Source organism: Tachypleus tridentatus, chromosome 13 (genome assembly GCF_004210375.1).
Source record: "Tachypleus tridentatus isolate NWPU-2018 chromosome 13, ASM421037v1, whole genome shotgun sequence".
In the NCBI taxonomy this organism is placed as follows: Eukaryota; Metazoa; Arthropoda; class Merostomata; order Xiphosura; family Limulidae; genus Tachypleus; species Tachypleus tridentatus.
Window position 1 is genome coordinate 234,116,814 of NC_134837.1, and position 27,664 is coordinate 234,144,477.

General features: G+C 30.6%; 1 pseudogene across 1 annotated transcript in view; it reads right to left on the minus strand.

Annotated features, from left to right (window-relative positions):
* Positions 1 to 5,644: 5,644 nt before the first annotated feature.
* LOC143238711 (sex peptide receptor pseudogene) overlaps positions 5,645 to 27,664 on the minus strand; it is an 82,810-nt pseudogene continuing 60,790 nt past the window's right edge. Inside the window, exon 3 of the transcript XR_013020723.1 lies at positions 5,645 to 7,761. The product of XR_013020723.1 is annotated as a sex peptide receptor pseudogene (transcript). The remainder of the gene's footprint in view (positions 7,762 to 27,664) is intronic.

The following is a 27,664-nucleotide window of genomic DNA, read 5'->3' on the forward strand; positions in this document are numbered from 1 at the left end:
TGACCATGATGAATGCCATCTCACTGCTCTAGCTTTAGACCTTCAATTATTATCACTGCAACTCAATCACTCTGGCGCGCGCAGCTCTGGTGGGAAACAGATACATCTTTAAAGTAAAGCTGTATCAACTGATTAATTCCAAAACTTAACATTGCGAAATAATTAATATGTAATCACGAACGGGTATTTTATTTGTTAATTTAAAATACAAAATAATACCAAGATATACCACAAAAAACATTATAAATGTTACTCTTGTACTTATAATTAGTACTTTAAATTTAATAATATAAATTATTCACGTATATAATTAATTGTTCTCTGGATTGTTTGTTTAGATTTTAAATTTCACACGAAGCTACTCGAGGGCTATCTGCGCTAGCCGTCCCTAATTTAGCAGTGTAAGACTAGAGGAAAGGCAGCTAGTTATCACCACCCACCGCCAACACTTGGAAACTACACTTTCATAAACGAATAGTGGAATTGATCGTCACATTGGCGAGCATGTTTGGTATTAATTTAACATTTTCGCTTTGAACTCATTAGATAATTCGTTCTTCTACATTTTAAATACATAAAATTTCAGAATGTATACTGTTGGGTACATTTCAGTTGTTTACTAAAATGTATTATTAATTGATCGAAAGCACTGAGCAAAAACAAAAAAATTACCTACTACTAGAAAAATATAGCTGTTTCCGAGTAATTTGACGTTGTTAATTTTAAGACCTATGTTGAAAATTAGCGATATTCCTTGTTTTTGATTATAAAAGTTTTATTTAAAATATTCTTATATATCTTGAAAGTAACAACTTTTTAGGTTTAAATAAATTTATTTATTTGTTGAAAATTGCATTTATGAATGTATGATATGCATATTTTGATAAGTTTCTTTCACGTTCACAGCATGAGCAACAGGAGCCAGTGACTTAATGTTCCCATTGTGCAAAAGTATAGCTTTCATACTAACTTTAGATGAGTAAATAGAACGTATCTATTCTTCCACTAGTCCATCAATAGAAACACAAAGTATCTTGCATGCTGTAGCGAAAAGCAAGGCTTTGATGGTAATTTCGGTAAGTTGAAAATTTTGTTATTGGAGGTAAAAATTACATTGCTGTAAATGAAAGAAAATGTTACTCCTGCTGTTTTAATATAGACAAGTCAAGAATCAGATAATTTAATTTTTCTTGTATTATCAGATGAAGTAGCTTACACTGAGGTGCCACGTAAATAGAATTAATAGATGAAGATGATTCATTGTCTCCTTTGCAGGATAACTCTTCTGTTTCCTAATTTGTTGGTAGATGTGACACCGAAAGACCATAACTATGAAGCACTGACTTCATTGAAGATGCAATATCTGGATATCTAATGAATTGTTCAATTTTACATGGATATATTCAGAAACGTTAGTCATGCAAAAATAACAGTTAAGTAGATGAGCTTTGGACTCACGCCATATCATATAAATAGCAAACTTGCTAACTTTTATTAAGTCAGTGTGTCGAAACAGATGTGCAAACTGTACAATATATATCTTGAGTTCAATGGTTTTTCAGTTACTAATTTCACACCAAAAATATTGGTAGTAAACTACCTATGACGCTTTAACTTCGTGAAATTGTAGTATATTTTCCACAATTGTAGTATGCAATGTTTGGGGGATTTTTGTACTTTCGGACTCTACTTGAACTGGAGGCAGACAAGATATAAAAAATATGTTTACAGTATGAAAATTTAAAAGATTAAAAACAAAGCATAAGAAAATTGTACAAATAACAACCAGCTTTAGAAATATCATTGATTTGAAAACAAACAAACCTTACCTTATTATTGAGGAGCATTGTTTCGAATTATTGTAAAAAAAATGTTGAACCCTGATTAATTTACTGTTTGAATTTTTTAAAAATGATTTCTATTTTCAAATGAAAGAAGTTTAAATACACTAGTCACGTGTTTGGTAAACATCTTGGGTAATACAACACGTGTTTTAAAGTTCCTTTTCGCGTGAGCGAGGCGTGATAAGGTCGTTAGTTTTTCCTAATTGTGAATTCGAGGATTTGTAAGTATTGCTCCGGTGCCGCAAATATGCACTTATGGCTGAAAGAGTGATGTCCTGTCACAGAAGTGCAACCCTTGAATTGGGTATTAGTGCTGTAGGACTGGCTAATTTTGTTGTAATATGTTAACTCAAATTTAAGGACAACTAATTGTATGTAGCCATTGCGTAACTTTGCTCAAAATTCTGCAACAAATACTTTTAAATTTTATTCTGTTCAAACAGAGAGATATTGAATATACTATTTAAATATCTAGTAGCAAATAAAAAATTGCGTGATGTAACCAATAATACAATCTTCTTACTGTCTTAGCAAATCGGACTGCAAATTGAGGACTCTGTGATTTCCAGTTGTTATCGCTTTGAGAAATGACAATTATTCAGTTCAAGAAGCCAAACAAGGTATTTGTGGCGCTGTGTGTCGCTGACTAGCCTCCTTTTGTGTGATGAATAATTAAAATTAGGGATTAGCATTAGTTGTGTCTCAACCCTAGGAATTTGTGGTCTGGCCAATTAACCCACGTGCCAATAATATGCTCTTAGAAGTTAAAGATTCTGACTTCATTTTTATTCTGAATTTATATTTGCTTCCACAACTTCCATTTAAATTTTTAATAGCACTAGTTTACCACATAATTTATTCTATACGACTCAGATTAACCTCAGGAGTCATTTAATAAAATTAGTGAGTGTAAAAGGAAACGATTCTCTAAACATATTGTAAAACTTATATGTAACTACAATTTGAGTGTATTAATATTCTACATTACATGAATCAACTCTCTTGCAAACATTGCGTTAAAGGAAATTCTACTTTTATTTCTGAACGCTCTGATGATATTGTTTCTTTCATCCGCCAATGAACAACATAAAATAATTCGAACGGTTTTTTTAATGCCTTAAGTAACAATTCACGTATGATGATTTTAGCTAGTAATACTAATACTTCCGTTTCTGACATCCCTTTTACATATACAATCAATAACAGAAAAACAGGGAAAAGGTCGTTGCTTCCTATTTCTTTTAATTAACCCGTAAAAGAAGGGTCATGTGATAGAAATGATAGTTAAAATAAACTATTAAACTAATCAAGTACTAAATTGATTCTGTTAATCAGTTTTCAATTTGGATCCATTAATTACTCCAAAGAATGCTAATACAACCATGATTTGAAATTAGTTCTTAAAACCGTATTCATTCTTCAGAAGTTAAACTTTATTTCTAAGAAATAACCTCTGCTTATGGAAGTAAATATTTTAGCTTATAATTAAGAACTGTTTCATATATTGTGATCTAAAATTGATAAACTAATACAAACAAAATAAATTACAATTAATTACTACAAAGTTTAAGACGGTGTAGAAGTTACAGTATAGAACATTAAATCCCTTGTATTTTAATTGGTATGTAAATTCATTTGTCAGTATTTTACAAATTATTTAATTTTTCTTCTCACATTGCAACCTTACTCTTATCGCGGTCGGTTGATATATTTTAATAAACCAAGAATTTCTACAATATCTGACGAATAATACAATAAATGATATTTTATAAACTACTGACGAAATATGTCATTAGTATAGAAGTAAATGAATAAGTTAACGATACATTTTCTTCATAAAAGTAACTGTAAACGAAAAACAACAAAACATTTGAGATAACTGTCATTTTACGACCTAATCATCTCAAAATCATTTATGTTGCTGTTAGTTGAAGTTGTCGTAAAAGTGTGAGCAGCGTTTAAAATAAAATATTATGAGGTTTTATAACTCACTAATAAAACCTTTAAATTATATGTTCTACGCAGTCATGAATGAACACTTTCTACGTGAGGCCAAGCCTTTGAGCTTTATAATTACGTCACGATAGAAGTCTTTTTTTTTTTTTTTAACCTGTATTAAGCTTATATTCTAGATTAATGGAAATTGACAAATAGAGACACCATTGCTCACTAAATACTAAAGTTTAGTAGTTAACATAGAGTTTTAAAACATAGTGTGAAAAAGATAAAAGAAAATCTTGAGCCAGTTTGTGTTATATCAAATCATTTATCATTTTACTGGGTAGTTAAAGCTGAGAACTTTAGCATGATTTAATAGCAACTTTTTAATTTGGTTAAAACATTACAAAGAGAAAGATTCTGTATTTGTAATGGAGAGGACTTTATTTACTAATATTAGCAGTATGTTTGTTTGTTGTTAAGAATAAACTACATACTAGACTTTATGTGCTATATTTACCACGGGTATCAAAATCCGGAATTTAGAGTTATAAACCCTTAGACTTACATGTACTACAGAACAACCAGGGCACTTTAGCAGTAAAATGAAATTGCTTGACACAGTAGAAATAACGTAAGTAAATATATAAATTGATCCAAATATATTTCATGATTAAAGTCACTGTGATAATATATAATAGAACTAGGAAGCTGTTATTATGATATATATTTTAGTGGAAACGTTTAAACTTGTTATTCATTAATGCTGATATTTTTTCTTCTCAAATTCTTGGAAATAACAAATCTTTAAACGTAATGTATTATCTCCTTCACATATTATATTTCAATGATATTCGTTTGTTTCGAATTTCGCGCAAAGCTACATGAGAGCTATCAGCGCTAGACGTACCTAATTTGGTTAGCAGTGTAAGACTAGTGGGAAAGCAGCTTGCCATTACTACCCATCGCCAGCTCTTGGGCTACTGGGCTACTCTTTTGCCAACGAATAGTGGAATTGACGATCACATTACAACATCTCATAGATGAAAGGGCGAGCATGTTTGGCATGACTTGGATTCAAACCTGCGACTCTCAGATTACAAGTAGAGTACTTAACCACCTTGCCATGCCGGGCCTTTAATGACAGAAAATCATAACTTCTCTGCTTTTGTTTGTTATTAAACACAAAGCTACACAAAGGGCTATATGTGATCTGTCCACCACGGGTATCGACCGGTTTCCAGCAGTATAAGTTCGCAGTCATTGTTATCTAGCTCAGGTTCCATGAAGTTAATGGATAGAAATTTGAATGTTCTATGGATATTATCATTCTTTGCTCGAATAATTACCTTGAATTCTCAAGTTGTAGATAAAATAGGATACAACTCCTAATTCTGAGTAATGCTGAGATTGTGGATTTTTTTTAAATATTTGTCAATCGAACACATAAGTTCAAAGAATTATACACTTCTATTTTGGTTTCTTTGATATTGTTTTGTAAATCCAAGAGTACAAAAGTTCTTATACTGTTTGAGAGAGATAATTACCAATTTAAATATATTTTAATTGCCTATCAATACGGTTGCTGGAAAAAAAAGAAAAGTTATATCTGCGGTACATATCCAAAAATCTAAAAAAGGAACCAAGAAATATGCAAATTAGAAGAAGCTATATGAACAGTATCATTGTACTTTGGCTAACGTCTTCCAAGATAATTATTCAAACTATGAATAACCGTCAACTACAACTTCCTTATCCTTAAAACATTCAAGATTTACCATGGATAAGCTGTACATTTGATTAAGAAACCTTTAAGGTTTCTCCTTCTGTTCTTAAATGATAAACAACGAGCCAGGGAGCAAATAAAATATTTATTAAACGAAAAACACTTTAATAACCACAAGCATAATCATAAAAATCAACAGAAACTTATGGCAATTTCGAAAATGACATAGAACTAACGTTCTGTCAAAATTTGGTAAATTGAGAATATTCAGTTCACAAATTACGTATAATTAATACAAAATAAATACAATCTAACCATTACACTGAGATATTCCTTGTTTTCGTCGTGGCTAGGTGTACTTACACTAATGAGCCCCAAGTTATTAGTATAAGTTCATCACCTATCGCGAGAATAATAGATAAGAACATTAAATTTAATAAAACAGTACGTTTCTGAATAATATCAATACGTACAACATATAACACACCGAATGACAATAAAACCCATATTGAAGTTTCAAGGTGTATAATTCAGCAGCGTCTCAATCTATTTTAAATCACTCGCACTAACACGTTAGATCGTTTCGAAATGATAATCGTTCTTGAAACTTTGTTTCTTCTTGTCATTTAATCCTCTGATTATGGTTCTATCAGGTCAGTTTTAAAAATTATGTGTTACTTATTAATATTTGTTTATATTTTGCCAAATCTAGAAGGAGTTGAGTTTTGTTTATAACACAGTTTCATGAGCAGAGGTTCGCTGTGGTCCATTAACGAGACTGTATCTTGATGAGCCTTCACGTCTGCTAACAAGACTACCCATCATGAATAAGTCCTTAAAAGTCTCTCTGAACTGTCGACTCATACCACAATAAATTGCAAAATTAAAAGGGTAACTGAGCATAATAAAGAAGTTTGTAAACAAAATGGTGGCATTCAAATCGTTGTAATCAGCGACCTGGAGTTCAAGTGCATTCTGCATAACGTGGAGCAGGGTGGTGACCGCCAGGGGGGTTTCCACAGCAAGGAATACTGTCACAACGACGATCAGCATGAGTGTGGTACAGTTACTATCTCGCAGTTTCTTACACTCGCTCTTACGGTTTTCATTGAATAACATGTCTCGTTTCCGTTGAGCTTCCTTGAGAGCTCTAAAAAGCAGTACATTCAGCACAACTAAAGCAGTGCAAGGACCAATATGGACGAATAGTATACGGAAAACATAGTAGTAAGTAAAATAGATGTTTTCATTGATAACATTTCTCACCCAATTTGCTGTGTGATACATACAACCAGAATGAACCGAGTTATTCCATTTGTACTGTACTGGCTGAAAGACGCGGTCGAAAATCCTGGTAGACTGATGGAAGAACGCTACTAGGTAAACTAATACCATAGCCCTAATAACACGTGGGACAGTGCACCACGTGCTGGCAACTGTGGGATGACAAACATAAATGTAACGTTGAACAGCAAGGACCAGTGTGAGCCAAATAGAAGCTGTGTGAAAAAATGCAGGGATCACTTCATACATGTAATGATAAGAATAGCAGGCAGGAATTGGAAAAAGTACCTTGCTATAGTTTCCAAGAGTGTACATGTAAAAATACCAAGGTGCTGGAAATAACAGTGTTAATAAATCTGAAATGGCCATGGCCAGAAGAACCAAGTTGGTTGGGGTGCGCATATGCCGTTGTGCCAAAACTACCACAATAAGTGTGTTAGCTACAATTGTTACTAAAAGTAAGAATGGCATGATATAACCAAATAAGGGCATCGCGTATTTAAAGGGTACATCTCGTGTAATGTTGAGCAAATTCTGAATTTCTGAAGGGTCTGGTATGTAAATAGTGAGGTCTGTTTCAACTGATATATTCGTTTCATGTGTACTGTTTAAATCTGTCATCATGGTTGTAGCTATATTAAAATTGTTGTTCATAGTGTTGATACAGGACGCGACAACGGTTTAAATGTTTAATAAACTAAACATAAATTTGAAAGTTTTCTTGCTAATTATCCGACTCGAGATGGAGAATAGACAATATTTTAAGGAAGCAAATCAGAGAATATTGATGTTGCTAACATAAACTTATACTCTATAGCACTTAAAAATAAAAATAAAACATATTAGTGTTTGTAAATTAGAAACAACAACAACGAAACAGTAACGATGTACAAACTATGTTCAAAATATAAACTTTTGTATTTTTCTTGTCATTCATGATATAATTTTTTCAAGCCAAAGACAGGACACCTGAAAGAAAAAGAAAGATATTTTCACTTGTAATCAAAACAAATTTTCTGTACATAATAATATGTCCCAACGATTTTTACATATTAATATATATATATTATAATTCTGAAACAAGGATTAGTTTTAAACTCTATATAGGTTGTAATTTGACAATAGACACACCTTACAATAGTCATAATTACTATACTTTTATTTTCATCATCTCTATGACTTCAAGTAAATATAGATATACATAAACTAGTTTTGATAGTTTGCTAAACTTATAGATGTGGAAACACACCAAGGTTATGTTGTGGTTTCATACACATAACTGATATGAGTTTTATTTAGAAGTATAAATCTTAATACACTGTAAATAAATAAAAACTTTCTCCAGGAAGATAATGGATTATATAAATTATAGGTAGTATCACAGAGAAGGAAGTAGTACTGATGATGTTTTGAATTTGGTCTTGTGAGCTGATTTAGCCATTTATTTATGTTAAAGAACATTCTATTAATTCAATAATTCTAAAACTGATTAGTGAATTAAATGAAGCTTAATATTCAAGCTAAAAAAATTCTGAAAAACATGTTGAGTAGTTTTGTTGTTGTTTTTCTAAGAATATCGTCTTGGTACAACTAATTAACAAAATTAACTTGCATACATGTTATCTGTACGTACTCGATTATAAATTAACGACTTTTAGAACTTTTCAGGCTTTAAAAAAGATTAAAGTTATTTAAATGTTTTTATTTCAGTAACTTAAGTTAGTAATGAAGTAAATTAGTATGCATTGGAAGTTCAGGGCACCAGCAGTGATTATCACAATACAAAAAACACCTTTTAAAGCCATCTTCTGCAGCTAATATAACATGTCTAATACCTCTCGGATTTTCGATATCAACATACGCTCTTTTAATTAACAAAATATATTACAAATGTCCGAAAGAATTTGAAACAGATAATAAACTCACGCTGTAGGTTTTACCGATAAGAAGTTGTTAAGTATGTGATAGAAACTGTAGTTAAATAATAAAGACATAATTTATTGATGCGTTCGTTGTCACATTAATATCCGTTAGTAAATATTATACACCCACTAATGTATCTTTAACTACTAAAACAATGTAAACTTTTCAGAAATTAGTTGAGCAACAAAAGTACCTTGTTAGAAATCTTGAGATAATTATATTTCAAATACTTTCAGATGAAGATGGTTTCAAAGTAATGTGTTCTTCAACGTTTAAGTCAGCTTTAAATTCTGCAATAACTGCATAAACATATAACATCTTTTCAGATAAAAAATAAATTATTTTGTCGTAGTTGTCACATCTTAGTCGATAGAATGATTATAAAAAATCGTGTTTTTAAAATTTTTGAAAAGCTTAAATTTCATTTAGAAAATTTCAGTCATAATACAATACTTAAAACTATATCATTTTGCACAACTGATTTGATCCAAGCTAGAGTTGTATTTATCTATCTTCTTACTTTCTTTTTATCAGTTTGTTGTTTCACTTTGATCAAAATCATAATTACAAATGACATTACAAAATATTTTGACTGTAAGAAGCAACTATATGCGTAATATATCATTTTATTAATTTTAGACAATTATCTTACCCTTAAAAACAGTAGTGGAGGCTTCTCAGAACACCTCAGAACAAACTGAGAAATATCCATTTGGATTGGCAAGTAAAAGTAGCGTTGTTATAAACACGATCTCTTACAAACAACAGAGTAAACAATAAATTAAAAAAAATATTAAAGTCAAAGTTTGTTTTTTTGGTGTGTCTAGAATATCGCGCAAAGCTACACGAGCTTATCACTTTAAAACTGTGCAAGCCATTAAAGATAGAGATATTCCTTTGTAGCTTGACTGTGCATATTTTTTTTGGCGAGATCGATTACCCGTGAAAATAAGATAATAAAACTACTTCAGTAAAGACTCTCATTTAATGGATATGTCAATCTGAAGATGTTATGTCTATGTTCATGAAAACCCCCACATTTTACCGCAGTCGATTCATTATCTTTATGTTATAGTATGGAGTGGCACAAGTATGACGTTCATCAACTATTCCTTCTTCGTTTCGGTTTAAATGACACTTCGGGAAATAGAGGATGTTATGAGAAAATGTTTTAAGCCTATTCTATTTCAAGCCTATGAGATCGGGGTGCTTATAACACAACCTAATAATACTCTGATGTTTAGGACGCTAGATTCACATGTGACCTGTGGGTCGCGAGACAGAATCCACATCATTGAACATTATCACCTTTTAGTCGTGGTGCCCTAATACGATAGTTAATTCTAATATTATTTGGTAAAATAGTAGTCCAAGAGTTGTTGGTGGGTGATAAAGACTAACTGCCTTTTCTGTAACCTTTCAGTGCTCAATCAGGGACAGTTAGCACTGATAGCCTTCGAGTAGTCTTATGAAAATTTTAAAACAAAGAAATAAACAAACTTTCTAATAAGACGAGACAACCATCATGTTTGTTGTCCAGTTAAAACATTTTTATCAGACACTTTTACTGATAATTTCAGACAGAAATGGCAGGCGAGGTTCAATAGCAGAATTCTGGCTCTGGAGTTTTCTCAAGGGGAATATTTATCAGAATAGTCCATGAAATTTGGAGAATCTCAAAACGGACGCTACAAATTAGATTATGAGAACCAATTAAATATGTTTAGAACGGATGATAATTGCAGTGGCTGTATTTAGGTTTTCATTTAAGCATTTAAAATGGGAAACTTATTTTGTGATTAGTCAGTACCAAAGACCTTACATTTATGACTAAAATTACATAAGACTACTTAATTTGGTAAACGTATGCCTATTCATTTGTTCATTCCATACCCGGAATTTCATCACAACTGTGATTTGATATTAAAAAATTAAGAAAAACATTTGAAGTCTTGTGCAATATGTATCATGAGTGTTAATGTTATTGATTTTCTATACTTTGTTGACTTTTGGCATTCAGACTAATATATTGTCTGTTGTATGTTATTGTAACTACTTCGTATCGTGTGGATGGATATTCATTAAAATTGGTATGGAAACTCATTAGGTTCTTAGAGAGATACAAATTTCGGTTTTGCACATTTTATGGTCGTTTATTTACGTTTTTATCACTATTTTGACTCTGTTGACGGATCTTTAAATTTGGTATGAAGTTGTTTCTTTTTTGCTTGTGTGGAGATACATGCAATCTTGTGATTTCACATTTTGTGTTTTGTAGTTTTTGTGACCGTTTTTACGTTTTGTTTATAATAACATACAATGGAGGCAATATTTCGTGCCCTTTTATAACCTTTCATTAACCATGGGTATGGGCACTCCACCCAGTATACAATAAATGTCTGTCCTAACTGGAGGAAATATAGTTTGTTTTATTTGTTATTATAAAGACATAATTTATATTTTTCATCCAGTTGATATAGCATGAGTTGTTGGTTTTTGTTAATCACAAAAAAATAGGGTAGAAAGAGCTACGAATTGGCAGCAAAGTAGACTGAATGGATATAGGTTAGCTTTTGAAAAACAGTTTGTTTATTTTCTTGACATTAAAAACCAATAAAAATGTACAATATATACAAACTCGTTATCAGAATAATTAAATTTGAAACAAATTATGTATCGGAGTTTTTCGAGTGTTTCTATTAATGAAATAATTGGATATTTTCAAGCACTTTTCACAACTTTCCTCAGTATGGACATATAAAAGGTATTACGTGGACAAATGATCAAGGTTTAAGATATTTTTGCAAATAAACCTTTTAAACTATTTTCCATTATTCAGGCACATATCCTCATTTAAACACTTTGGTGAAAAACACGAATATCGTTTCAGTTTTACTCAAATTATGATGGTCATATCAAGGTGTTGCCTATGAAATGTCGAATTTTCTTGTAAAAAATTAAAATTAGATTTTTAGTGGCTGAAAGAGAAGCATTGTCACAAATTTGTCAGAATAATATGGCATATTGTCTCGTTCATTTGAAACTCACTTTAGTTTTCTTATTTCAGAAACTAACTCATATTTATACTGAATTTTGTCACTGTGGTTAAAATTGATATTCGTGTAATTTTCTTGTACGATCTCAAGCTTGGTCACAATGCGGCGACAGAAGCTTACGATACCAATCATGTAGGATTTGCTGATGGCACAGCTAATAAGCGCATAGCACAGCGTTGATTTAGGAGATTTTGCTCTGGTGACACAAGCCTGAAAATGAGACTCGGGGCCTTTTTCAAATAGCCATTAATTTTGTTTGTTTGTTTGTTTTGGAATTTCGCACAAAGCTACTCGAGAGCTATCTGTGTTAGCCGTCCCTAATTTAGCAATGTAAGACTAGAGGGAAGGCAGCTAGTCATCACCACCCACCGCCAACCCTTTGGCTATTCTTTTACCAACGAATAATGGGATTGAACGTACATTATAACGCCCCCACGGCTGAAAGGGCGAGCATGTTTGGTGTGAAGGAAATTTGAACCCACGACTCTCAGATTAATAGTCTAGAGCCTTAGCGTACAGGCTAGCCAGACTGCTACTACTCGTTTTCCAAAGTGAACTTTTGTAAGAACTTTTGTCATTACAAAAAATATAAATCAAATTACCAATAAATGGTTCACACTTTGGGCAATAAAACAAACATGGAAATGTGGTTTTATAATTGCCGTCAGTAAGGTCATAGAAAAATCAACTCAGGCATTATTAGACAGTCGGAGAAAGAGTTTGTTTTGCTTGTTTGTTTTTTAATTTCGCACAAAGCTACTCGAGGGCTATCTGCGCTTGCCGTCCCTAATTTAGTAGTGTAAGACTAGAGGGAAGGCAGCTAGTTATCACCACCCACCGCCAACTCTTGGGCTACTACTCTTTTACCAACGAATAGTGGGATTGACCGTGACATATAACGCCCCCACGGCTGAAAGGGCGAGCATGTTTGGCGCGACCGGGATGCGAACTCGCGATCCTCAGATTACGAGTCGCACTCTTTAACACGCTTGGCCATGCCGGGCCTAGCCATTAATGAGGAATAATTGAAGGTCTTAGTTGAATCAGATACCCGTCAAACCATGAGAGAACTTTCCTACAAACTTAATGTTTATTATTAAACAGTTTCCAGACATTTTGAAGCAATTGGTAAGGCAATAAAACTTGATAAATGAGCAATTTACGAATTTACTGAAAATCATAAAACAAGACGAGCTGATATTGGTTTCTCCCTCTTTACACGTAACAAAAATGACCCGTTTCTCTATTGAATTGTCACCTGCAATGAAAAATTGATTCTTTGTGACAATCAACAACGATCCTGACAGTAGCTTGACTATGATGAAGTACCAAAACATGTGCAAAAACCAGCTCTTTACACTAAGAAGTTTATGTTAGTGTTTGGTGTTTGTCAGCAGATGTGAACCATTATTCATTTTTAAACCCAGAATAAATAAATACAGCAAAGAAATACTGTTATGAACTTGAAATTATTCATCAAAAGTGGTCATGAAAACATCTGGCTATAGTCAATCGTAGAGGATCCATACTCCTTTATGACAATGTTCGACCTCATGTCTCATGTGTTACTGTTTAAAACCTAAACGAAGTTTAGTATGAAACTTTACCTTATTCACAATATTTACCAGATTTTCCTCTTACGAATTACCACTTTGTAAAATATTAGGCATTTTTTAAAGGATCAAACGATTGCAAACGAAAGGTGAACTGAAAGTGCCTTCAAAGATTTCAAAGCATCAAAGAATACCCAGTTCTTCCAAAACGGCATTTAGAAACTTATAACTCGTTGGAAGATGTATATTGTGTTCAATAGAGCTTATTTCGATTAAATAAATTTAACAACAAAAACTTGTTTGACATTTTTCTGATACTTTTAATACATTTTAAGCACATAAATGAATCTACTCAATTGACAATGTGAATAAATAATTTATTTGGTAGCATTAAGAAAAAACTTCTATGTTACTAGAAAATATGCAGCTGTTTTTGAGTGGTTTCAAGATTATGATTATAAAAAACGTTGAAAATTATCGATCACCTCAAGTTTTCTAATTATGATAGAATTATTCAGAATATTTATATATGTTGTGAAAATAACAACATTTTATTTAATAACTATACTTATTGAAAATTGCCTTTAAGACCATGTAATATTTTGATAATTTCTTTCAAGTTCACAGCACGAGCAACAGGAATATAAGGATTAGTGTTTCCATTGTGCAAAAGTACAGCTTTCATACTGACTTTAAATGAGTCAATAGGAAGTATCTATTCTTCTATTAGTCCATCAATATTTATAGAGAAACACAAATTATATTGCATGCTGTAGCGAAAAGCACAATTTTGATGGCAATTTCATGGAAAGGCTTTAATAGAGACAAGTCAATAGTCAGATCATTTAGTTTTTCTTGTATGATCAGATGAGGTAGTTTATGTGGTGGATGTGCCACTAAAAGACCATCTCCATCCAGATGCAATACCTGGATATCTAATGTATTGTTTACTTTTGCATAGATATATCCAGAAACGTTAGTCTTGCAAAAATAACAGTTAAGTAGATAAGCTTTGGACTCTTGTCATATCATGGGAAATGTAAATGGCTTACTTGCTGTTTTCTTATTCAGCCATGGTGACAAACTAGATGTGCAAGCCGTACAACAAACATGTTGAGTTCAATGGATTTTAGTCACTAGTTTTACATCAAAAATATTGGTATTAAACTACCTACGACGCTTCTACTTCGTGAAACTGTAATATATTTTCCACCATTGTAGCATACAATGTTTGGGGGGGGGTTTGTACTTTAGGATTTATTTGAACTGGAGGCAGACAAAATATATAAAAAAATAAGTTTGCAGTATAGGAATTTAAAAGATTAAGAAGTAAAGCATAACAAAATCACACACAATTAGCAACCAGCTTTAGAAATATCATTGATTTGAAAAGAAACAAACGTACCTTATTGTTGAGGATCATTGCTTAGAATAAATGTGACAAAAATGTTTAACCTCGATTCATTTACTAGTTGAACTTTTTAAAAATGATTTTCCATGCTCAAGTAACAGTTGGAATACACTAGTCACGTGAAAACTGTAGATTACTTAAACAACAAACTGCACACAATAATATCTCTATCCTCTTTCCACGTGATCTTACAAGATAAATGAAACAAATTTATATATTCAGACTAGTTTACATCGATTGACGTATTCCACTAACAACACCATCTTCTGTCTTTCCATAACGTTGCGTTCCGAGAATGACTTTTATGTCACGATGTGTAGTAACAAAAGTATGTGTTAATAAATGTTATGAATTTGAACTATTATGGGATGTTATAAAGGAATGTGAACTATAATGAGACGTTATAAAGGAATTTGAACTATTATTAGATGTTATATAGGAATTTGAACTATTATGAGATGTTATATAGGAATTTGAACTAGTATGAGATGTTATAAAGAAATGTGAACTATTATGAGACTTTATAAAGGAATTTGAACTATTATAAGACGTTATAAAGGAATTTGAACTATTATGAGATGTTATAAATGAATTTGAACTATTATGAGATGTTATAAAGTAATTTGAACTATTATGAGATGTTATATGGTAGTTTTGTAACTATTATGGAATGTTATAGAAATGGACTTTTATCTATTGTAGATGTAATTGAGTGTTTTCTTTATGATTTTTAAACCAATGTTGGACGTTATACAATGGTACTTTAGCTGTTATTTGTGTTAGAGAATATTATTTGAAGTATGACCTAATACTGTTTATCATTCTGTGTAGTGAAAGTATAAAATCAAATATAAAAACAGATAATATGAAAAATAATTGACTTATTATTTTTTTCGTCGGCATTGATTAAAAAGGTTGTTTCTTTTTAAACTTTGTTTATAAAACAGTAAAATAGTTTCGTTCAGAAATAATATGGGCTTAAAACTGAATTGATATTTTATACATTTTTTTGGTTTTAAGCATAGTTACAAACAATAAAGTAGAATCTTAGATTTATTGTGATAAAAATAATTAGTATCTTAAAATCCGTATTCTTGTGTTTGTTTCATTAAAACTTTTGTAAACAATAGAAATAAAAAATTACCAAGGATTTAAATTAAGTAACATTGTCTCAGTAAGTAAAATTGCATTGTTTTTAAGCAAAGGAGACTAAATACAATACGTTAATGGCGAGATTGTTAGGGTTTCTATGCAATGGGAGCATCCAGCAGAAAAATTATCCCCTGGCTATTCAGTGAAGCTGAACTCTTTGTTCCTTTATGCCTGTATTAATTAATTAACTGTAACTCCCCCAACAATTCGTACCCGTTCACACTTTCTTTCCCAAGACATATCCCCAGTAACGGTCAGTTTCAAACTGTTTTTGTAAACATGAATATAACCTAAGAAGGTCAAAACGTTGTTTTGTATTTTAATTAATGTTTTTAATATGAATACTAGCTGTCTTTCGAATACATTTGAGATGTCTGTTGTGCTGAATGCACTGATTACATAGAAATCTAAACATTTTTGCCAACATTGCATTTTATTCAGTTTTATTTGTTATAAACGAGAGCAACACAATTTTCTTTACTGAAATGGCAAAACTGTCCACTATAGATCGCCAAAATAGTATAGATAAGTACAGCTGTGAGGTACTGCTATTTTGAATTAAGAGCAAGTGGAATATTTTGACATATGTACTTCCCAGCACCAGTGCATCTAGTTAGACAGCTAAATGTAGCTGGAAATACGCTTATTCAGCTCAGTTCTGATTCTGGTGAAACATTCGGAATTAGAAAAAAATATATTACAAGTGTTGTAATGTAGTTACTAAATAAACACCAAAGAGACTGAAGTATTGTTTTTATTTTTTCGGAGAATTATCAATTCCTCATTCAACAAAATTTAAATTTTGTTTGTTTTAACGTTGGAGGTTTCACCTTTTGAATAAATAAAATGTGACAAGTGAGAATAACCAGAATGTTATGTTGAGTAAACTAATTCTTCATACTCGGCCTACAAGTTTTACAATATTCATAACATCAGTATTTTTCATTAGCCTTATAGAATTGTTTGATTTCTTTTGAATTTCACACAAGTTACACGAGGGCCATCTGCACTAGCCGTCCCTACTTTTGCAGTGTAAGATAGCTAGTCATCACCACCCATCGCCAACTCTTGGGCTACTCTTTTTACGAACGAATAGTGGAATTGACCGTCACATTATAACACCATTACGGCTAAAAGGGTTAGCACATTTGGTGTGACGGGGATTCGAGCCCGCAACAATCGGATTAAAAATCTAGTGCCTTAATCACCTGACCATACTGAACGCATAGAATTGTTGCAGCATCAAAGAAATCATAACGTACATAATAACTGAGGCGTTCTATTCGCAATCTGAAAGTCACAGGTTAGAAACACGTCACCGAATATGTTCGTCCTTGCAGCCGTGTAAACGTTATATAATCATGGTCAATCCCACTTTTCGTTGGTAAAAAAGTAGCTCAAGAAATGGCGGTGAGTAATGTTGACTAGCTGGCTTCCTTCTAGCCTACCGCTGCTAAAGTAGGGATGGCTAGAGCAAATAACAAAAAAAGCTTTTCGAACTGAGGCACAAAGAAATCGTGCAAAGTGTGGATTTCATGATGAAAACAGTGAAATATGTTTTCTGCTTTTAAATTTTAACTCTTTCACGTAAAAGTTATTAAATACTATCAACACCACTTTTAAACGTATATTCACTTTAGGATAAAACATTTTTAATATTTAATATTTTTGAAGTCGCTATGAAACTGATAACAATTAAACTCTAGTTAAACACTTCTAGAAGTAAATGATTGAAAGTTTGTAGTGTGTTCACTAATTTGTATTTTGCGTAACACTTGAATTTCTATAGCTTCATGTTTATAATTTTATTCGTATGTATAGTTTGTTTTTTTTAATAAAAGGGCAGGTTTAAAAAATTTGAGTAAATTACATTACTTTTTATTTTATTGACACACGACACAAAATTATCTTTAAGAGACATAAATTGTTTCAAATCAAATGTTTGAAACTTACCATTTGATTTTAAATAAACTCTTTTAACTTTTGTATTTTATGTTTAATCTTGTCTGTTGTGTCAGTATAAAAGATGGGTAAAACCACTATATCATTTTAAAAGAACCCAGTTTCAACTTTTTAATACATAAAAAATTCAGATGTTAGTTTATACGACTGAGCCAAATAAAGCGCAAACTCTAAAGCAAACTCATTAAAACAAATTCGTCAGAATGACGTGTCCCCTCAAATAAACTGTACCAGATTAAATATTTTTATTATACAATACAATGTTTTAGACTTAAAAATGAGCTTGAATGATAACTAAACTTCTCATTGGTCTTAGAAAACACTAACTTGTTCTTAGTATTAACTACGTGAAAAACAATACATTAAAATACGATATGTAAAACACTCGGTAAATCATGTATTATTAATACACCATTCTTTCAATCACTAAGGCCATTGCACTGTTGAGTCTGAACAATGTCCGGAGTACAACACGCGCACAAAAACGATTGACAAGAATGGAAATACAAGCACAACATTCTTTAATATGCAAGTATTACATTATTTATATTCTTTTTTAAAATGTGTTGATATTTATAAGTTATACAATTAATGAGAAAATTTTCAAGTTTAAGTTTAGGATAATATAAGTTTAATTATGTTATTTAATGAAAGTAAACGTTCCATATAAGTTCAAATACTGCTTTATAATATACCGAAAGAATTTTATAGTCAGTTAACTTGTTCCAATTTCTGGAGTAAGTTATAACGCATTTCAGTTAGATCAATTAATAACCTGTTATTAAATTCGATTATAAGTATAAATTTTGTCTACATTTTAAAATGCGTTAAATACTTTCCACTTTAAAGATCTTATAATCCTGAGCTTCTTGTTGTTTTATTATCGTAGTTTATCATACTTATAGCTACCGAGAAATACTGTATACCAACTACAGCAAACCAATAATATATATTGTATTTTGGCGCGTGGTATTGATTATATTTATAGGCATAAGGAGACTTGTAATAATTACAGTCTACACAACAATATCAACGATACATCAGTGTTTAATTACACACATATATTATTCATTCCTACGCTTGACAATCTCCTACAACTTTAGTGAATAGGCTGGGTTTCGCAATATAGGTTTAACAATATAAGTTACGCACATTTGTAAATATAAATTCATCTAAACAAATGTCTATGTTAAAATAGATATATCATAATAAACCCGTCACAACTAGTATGAATTTATAGAAACCTTGACAAAATCTGACTATTTGTCAAATATATTATACGCATGCTGTTGTTGGTATTTCTCAAACTAAATGCTAGAATATGTAAACTTTCGTTAATGCTTGTCCATGAATGAGTATTATAAGCATTAACATTACTTAGGTATGTTCTGATTTGTGTCTGTACGTTAAGGATATAATGAACTCGGTAATAATTGTATGATATAACGTTAAAGTTAACTGCGTATATATGTATTTATTAGGTTAACTTTTTCACACTCGTAAGTTTATTAAGATGTAAACATGTAAAAATTGTTTAATTTTTACTACCATTTTAACACCCATTGTTTTTATTTTAAAGAAAAACGTCTTTAACGCACAGTTAAGTATTCACAGTAACATAAAATAACACCTTTATTCTCGAAATTTTCAAAGTTATAAGGTGCAGGTTAGCAATGTACAAAGAACAATTAAAGCATTGTTTAATGTTTAAATGTCATTTATGTAAGCAATAAAAGTTAAGATACTATTGTCTTAATAATATATACATTTGTATATATATATGTAAATATATTGTAACGGATTTATTAATGTATATTTACTTTAATTTCTATGTTGGTTTTAATGAAATGTATATATTTAAGATTTATGTAATTTATATTATATTAAATTTATATTGTGAAAGTCCCGCTTGTTTTCTAAATTTGCAGAAGATTCTCGAGTGTAAGAATCAAGAATATATTTTTTACATGATTGCCAACTGAACTTTCATGAACTTCGCTTAAGTTTATAAGTTGCAACACACAAATTGATTAATATTGCTGATATGCTACAATCAGTATGATACCAACCTCGGAAGCAATAATTGTGAGAAACAATTTTTAATCGGAAAACTACAGATATTTGAATAAGAAAATTTATATATTTCGGACATAACAATCTGTTTAAGTTCTGAGAATTAACTTCAGACATTAGTATTTCTACGAAAACGTTTGATATTTTCGTCGGGAAAAAACTTGCGAGTGAAGCAGCTAGCTGGCATAGTGAAGTGAAATTGTGTAACAGCATGGAATTACTTCGTTCATTCAGACCAGGTGGAAGACTAAATATTGTTTGTAACTTGTCTTTATAAATCATTATTTGTAATCACTATTTGTAATAACCGTTACTATAAATTATTTTGTTGTTTGTATAATAAAACATATTTGTGCTAAAAAAGAAAATTGTGTGTCTAAATCTTGTTGGCAAATATCATAATTTATATACATATTCATATCGATTAACTTTGATATTCAAATTAGTATTCCCAGCCATTTGAAATCGTAACATATTAGCATACGTAACATAATAAATCAGTGACCTGTCAGAGATAAATTACAATACGTTACAAATATATATATATGTATGTGTATAATTTTCTTTATTAAATCCTCACCAAAAGAAAAATAGTAAATATATATATATATATACAGTAAAGTGCTAGTTGACATTTAAGACCTTATATACTTAGGAAATGTAACATGCACATAAGGTTAAAGAAATACTGAGGGATTAATTAAATCCTTAAGATATTTAATAACCTACAGGCTAAATGAAAAAGAAGATTTAAGAAAGTAAAGCAGATGCTCAACAATTTTTATGAGAATATTTAACCTAAATCATGAAAAGTTCAGGTATTTACGAAAACCAGTATTAAAATTAGAATTTGAGATCATACTTGAACAGATCGCGTCGAGTGCAGTCTGAAAACATATAGGTGTACATATTTTTATGTCATCTAATAAAAATATAACAAATGAATAACATTTTCAAGGGAAGCCATCCTTTCTCTTCCACCCCATCTATACATATATATATAAACACCATGATTCGATTATTAAGCCGTTAAATTGTGAATCGATTCATATAGATAACGCTCATTTACTACTGTTTTGAACGCGTTACTAATTGTTATTAACTAAATATGGTCATGTTTTTATTATCAATTTCCCTTATGGATCAGAGCTAAATATTAAACATAAAAAAAATGCACAAAGCTACTTCTGGAAACCTTATATAATATTCACGACTCGCAATATAGAATCTGCTATAAAACAGATTTCTGTTAATATCACATTATAAATCAAAGTTTTCCTAATCTTCTGGCCATAAGCGTGTAAGATATTTTGATAACGTTAAAAGATGAATTAATATTCTCAGTAAATGTACGAAAAGTAGACTGGATGATACACGAAGAATCTGAGAGTAAAACATTATGTATTAGGATATCTACTAACGTTTCTAACAACATCACGTATTTCTTTTCTTTACAGGTTATATAATCTAGTTTGTGCAGATTTATTTTTGGGCTGTGTATCATACTTTGACGATGAATCTCAATGATTGCTTTTAGGACAAACGAATTACGATACCATTACGTTTTCTTACCTTTGAAGAGTTATTTTTCAAACTAAGCTTATATAAACAAGTTTGTTACTTTAGTCGGCTATCCAATAAGCACACGACTGATTCCACATTTCATAATTTTCGAATGCCTAAATCTGGAAGAGTGCAAAGAAATAAGTTAGGAAAAGGAGAGCTTATAACCTTGCAATGCAACAGTATTGTTGACGTCAAAGCTTGTTATGTTGCTATAGCAACAACATCGAACAGTACTATGTTATAGGTATTAAACGATAAAATATGTGCTTTCTCTTAGTTTAAAACTTTTGCCTTTTTCCAGTGCAAGTAAAGAACGTTAGTAATAAAGATTTATGCATTTAGAGACGTAAAGTAAATAAATGATGAAAGATTTCTCTATACAAAAGAGAACGATGTAAATCTTGATTGAGACGGAAGAAACGTGAGTTGGAAACTAAACAAGAAGCTTTTCTTGTGAAATCTTAACGAATTAGTTCACACGCTAATGTTATTTTTGCTAGATTATGTCTTCTGAGAAAAAATACACAAAGATAGCTATATTTGTAAAATTAAAAGTGCAGCGGTGATAATTACAGTATTCATTATAATTTACTTATGTCATCATTTTTTTCATGTTTTCTTAAAATTATTCAAGCCTCTAGAAAATAACTGTAATTTCAAGAAATTTAATCTTAACTGTATATATTGAAACTTTCTGTTAAAAAGCTTTATTAGTTAAAAGCTGTACAAATAAGTTACATGTTAAATACCCACAGCAGGTATAGAAACGCGTATTATAGCGTTATAAACCCACTTACTAAAGCATGAACCATAGAGAAGTTTGATAGAGTCATATTCGGCCACAAGTATAGTTCATATTGGATAATTTATTTAAAACAAGAACTATTTATGTTATTATATTCTTATGTTGTGTTTATTATTAAGCTGTCCTATTTCAACCATTTTTACATAAACTGAATAAATTACTAAAGTAAAGTTAAAACTAATTTCCTCAATAAATGCTTAAAACATGTTTATAGAATGTTGAGGAATATTACAATGGAGTTTTAGTTCGAATCAGTAAGTATTTTTGTAATCCATTAAACATAATACTCTTACTGGTAGACATATTCATTTTATCCATTATTACGTTGACTTATCGAAGCTAATTGTAAACACTGTGCATGAGTTAAAAATATAGGTATATACTTACATATATATATATATAAGACATGTTTGAATGTGGTAAGGATTTCATAACAAAACCCTATATAGTTGTAGAGGGAAAAATTATATTAATATTAGAAGTAAGAAACTTATTAAAAATGTTAATGTATTTTGCACACGTCAAATCAGTTTGTCCCTTTGTCTCTCGGCAAAAGCTTGCTTTTCACGTACCTTTTCTTTTATCTCTGTCTTCTTTTCCTGATTTTCAATTCAGCACGATTACATATAGTTTTCGCACTTTAAGTATTGATCAACTGGTTGAGAAAATAATCAGATTAACTACACCTGCTTTCTCTAATATTATCCCCAAGCCATCCGGAGCTTCATCTTTCCAGAGGAAATATCATACTGGCCCGATTCTGGTTACCACGATGGCCGCTAACGAGGTTATTGCGACAGCTAGGCTTGTATTAATAACATTTATACACTACACGATATTCGTATGTATAATATAATATACGACAGAAACGTGTACCAGTACTCGGGTGTTTTCTGACTTCTTACAAACAGTACTTAGTTTCGTGTATCATGAAATAGCTGAAGCAAACAGATAGTAAGGGTTGTTTAGATATACATGTAGCACATCTTCTACGTACTCTACAATACACTAGACTAAAAACCTGTATTTAAACATAAGGCAGATGTTTACGTAAACAAACCTTTGATGCAACCGACCTTTTCATCAACCCAACAATTTGACGTCTCATAGCCTTACACCCCACTGACTTATTACCACTGGTGTTTTTTCATCAACTTGGATTTCTTCTGTCCTCTTATGTTAAGACTTTAGAGATATCCTTAAACGAACAACTTTGGTACACGCGCACACAAACACAGAAGAGGAATTTGACGATACTCTATGAAGTCTCTCTCGCTTACAAAATATTGGATAATAGATATATGTGTCAAACTATCAGTGTATATCTTACAGTGAGTGAAATGAGTAGCCTACTGGCTTCCTAGAATATTCAAGCATTTATGTTTACAATTTTAAAGCAGAAACTTTGTTTATGCATATAGAAACAAAGTAAAAAATACAATTCATAAATTACTAAGAAAGATAATTGTTTCTTTCTTTAAAATACGTTTAAAAACAAACCTGCAATATATATTGGCTATTTGAATTGAGTTCATTACTAAACTGAAACGTAAAAGAGATACAAGCAAGATATCGCTAACAAAACCTAGAGATTTAAAAATGAGAATTACGACTGAGAATCTAAAAACCAAAATCATTTGTTTGTCAGAACAATCAATAAGACTCTTCGTTATGAAGATTTTAAAGTTGAATAAAATAACTCAAGAACATATACTTACTCAAAATCAAACCAAGACGCTAGAATTTCGTGTTTATGAAATAAAGAGCGGTTATGAAAATCAGCTCTTAAATAAATTTTTCGGTTTTGTTTATTATTGTGTGCTATGTAAAGAAGATGAATAAACAAACTGGATCACATGTCCCAGATGACTTAGTATATTTCTTCTGAATAGAATCAACGACAACATTTTTGAAGGTTTTTAAAAGCAACATTAGCACTTTTTCCTAATAATAATTGTATTATACTTCTTTAGGGGCTATAGGAGCAGCAGGAAAACATTGCGAAGTACAGTCTCAGGCATAACGATTTTATGGAACTCTAAAATTAGGGTGGTCAGGATAAATGATCATAGACAACAATTATTTTAATGTTGATAGATGCATTATGTTTTGAGAAACAACGTAATGAATTTAATAAAAATGCTTTAATTTAAGGAGAACCTGATTTTCTAGATTGTTATTGTGATGTGTATTTTATTAGCTTACTTATAATTGGGACAGTTTCTACCGGCAAAATAAGGCTGATCTTATAATGGCATAAATATATTTGTAATATTCGAGGTGTACTATTTCACTGGTTATATCCAGATAAATATGTTAATTTAATTGGAAAAGGCTTTAAGTTACGTTTTTTGAGGATTTCACGTTCAAAAGCAAAGTATGTTTTTATAGTAATGAATAACTTGTCCCTAACCTTTTTAATTCTCTCGGCAAGTGATCGGTCATATGACCGATCACGTAACATCTTTTTACTTGTTTATAGTCTTTTTAGATTGAATACTTTTAACTTTCGATACAGTGTGTATATCCTCACGAAATTGGGCAATATTTTACTTACAGTGTAAAAAACATATGATTACGTAGAGTCTGAACCATTTATTTTAAATATTAATATGGATATACATAATGATAGCGCAATGTAATTTACGTATTTTTAAATAAAAGCTTTCCGTAAACTTAAATGGAAGTTTTATCTGTTACAACTAATACTAAAGGTAATATTTTGCATGAAAGTTTAACTCTCTTGACTTCAGTTTGAAACCATATGATAAATCGACTTTTAATTTTGAAAAAAATGTATTATAAATAGACCGATACACTGTTACATTTTTTCGGGCACAGTTATAATAGTTGTATGCTGAGTAATAAAATTAATTTTGTCAATGATTATTATTGCAACTAATGTTTTGTTTAATGATAAACAATGCTTTCTATATTTTCTGTTACGTAAACATTTTAAAGTAATTATTTGGTTTATAATTTAAAGTCCTTGGTCTAGCTAACCAGTTTGATTGTGTATTGCAATGTAGACTTAGGCAACTCAGAACTGGCCTTTATCGTTCTCAGCTGATTGTTTTTCTAAATTTATATATTTTCTTAATCAAGCCTATCAATGAGTCAGACCTGGTAAACTGTGGGTTTAATTGTAGGCTGGTGGAGACAACAATGACGTCAATATTTTGAAGGTGATTTTGTACTGTATAAGAAAGCTTTACATGTGGTTAACTGCAGACTTTGATTACGTGTTACCACAATCCTTTCATCTTACAATAACTATTTATATGCATGCTAAAAACTCTGTATCATGTTTGAACTAGTCTGACATCAGTTCGATATCATACAAGTTCCTTAGTTTTACGAACTTAGAAAATGGAGAAATAAAATGTACAATTTTATATGTTTTCTAATTCTATGATATCAGTGATAATGACGCCAATAAGAAAGAAGAAAGCTACTTTGTATATTTTGATTAAAACTCTGTTGTAAACACGTTACATCACTAATGTGGGCTTTAAAGATTTATGAACAGTGATGTTACTTTATAATAACAATTAAACGTATTCAATATACAGTACAATATAAGTTGCGATCTTATTCAAACGAATTATAAAATGTACGTTAAATAATGCTTTTGACATGTTTTCTATGAGGAACTCCATCTTTGTAAAACTCCTGTAAGATAAAGGAACAAATATAATATGAAATATTATATTGCATATAGTCAAACTAGTGAAAATGTAAGTTTTAATTATTGCACAATAAAGGTTTGATTAACAATTAAATTGTAATATTTGTTGTATGAGGTCAAATTAGTAAAAGTATGTTAATTACTGTATGATGTTATAATTTTAGGGCTGTTGAATTAGAAATTTAATTTTATTAAATGTAAGCATGCTGAGACACAAATTACATCCGTCACTGTCCAGGTGCTCTCGCAACACCTTATTTGTTTTGTAGGACTTTTTTGATGTACTGTCATGATGGTCTAGCAGTTCGTTCTGATTTGCTGGAATATTATGGACAGTCATTAAAATAATGGTAATTATTCCACATAAACATGTTCATATAAATAATCTTTAATATACGTGTATTTTTTATGTAGAATAAATTGTGAGAAATCTTTATTATGATAAAATATACTTTTTATTAAAAACTATTGCGTCCAAAACATTTTATTATATTCATCTTAGTGAATATCCTAAACAGTTTAAAAATATTAAACAATGAGTTTTAATTATTTCATGATATAGTTCTTTTAGAACAAAAATGCAATTGACTAATAAATTGTTAAATGTCAATAAAGTATTTAAAGAATCAAACAATGATTTTTTTATTATTTCATTATATTGTCATTTTACGATATATAAATCGTAAAGAAATGTAATTAACTAATGAATCAGTGTTAAGGACATTTAATTAATTATAAATTATTTATTTAAATAGAAATTATTTATATATTGAGACATATATCGCTGTGTCACTGAGCTATGACATCTTGTAGAACATCGTAACTGTTCATCACGGATCAAACTATAATTTCAACTCTATGACGGCGCGGCCGTTCATCATGATGTCCTAGCAACGTACTTCTATCAATTCGCCTTCTAACTATTTACGAATATTCGAAATGAACATATAAAATCACAAACTTTGCACGAACAGAGTAATGTTTCATATATTATTATACATTTGGTATGTTACATAATAAAGAACGTATAACAAGATAGTCAGTTAGCTCAAAGTAATATTTTTATCTAATACATGCTTCTAATAAGTGTATTGACTTTAAACATGTTAAACACGATATTATCCTAAATGTTAACCGATTTACATGTTCCACAGTATTGGACGTAATTTATTAAAAGGTGTTAATTTAGGAATAATATATCTCCTGATGATTACATTATAATTTTTGTGAAACTGTACAAATAACTTTGTTTTCAGGCGTGATCTTTATTTTTAAGCTTAAGTGTTGTTGTAGTTTTCATTACTGTTTGTGCTACTAAAGTAGAGCGATGTAATTTTTTTTCGGTTAACTAAACAGAATGTTAGCAGAAGTTGTAGATAAATATATAAGTTGTGCTCTTTACGTTTGATTAAAAGTAACATTTCCTTACAGATAATTTAAGAAATCTGTTGGGTCTTATGTACCTAAAAAAGTAAATCACATTTAAGCATTTGACTTTAAATTACGGTATACATATATCGAATTTATTTTCAAAGCATATAATGGCTTTAACAGTAATTGAGTCAAGGGGACGAAATAACAAATACCATATAAGATGATATATTAAAATGGTCTACGTAGGTTTAAACTATGTTTAATTCGAAAGCAAATACATTATTTACCTGAAGTTTTGTGACATGTTAC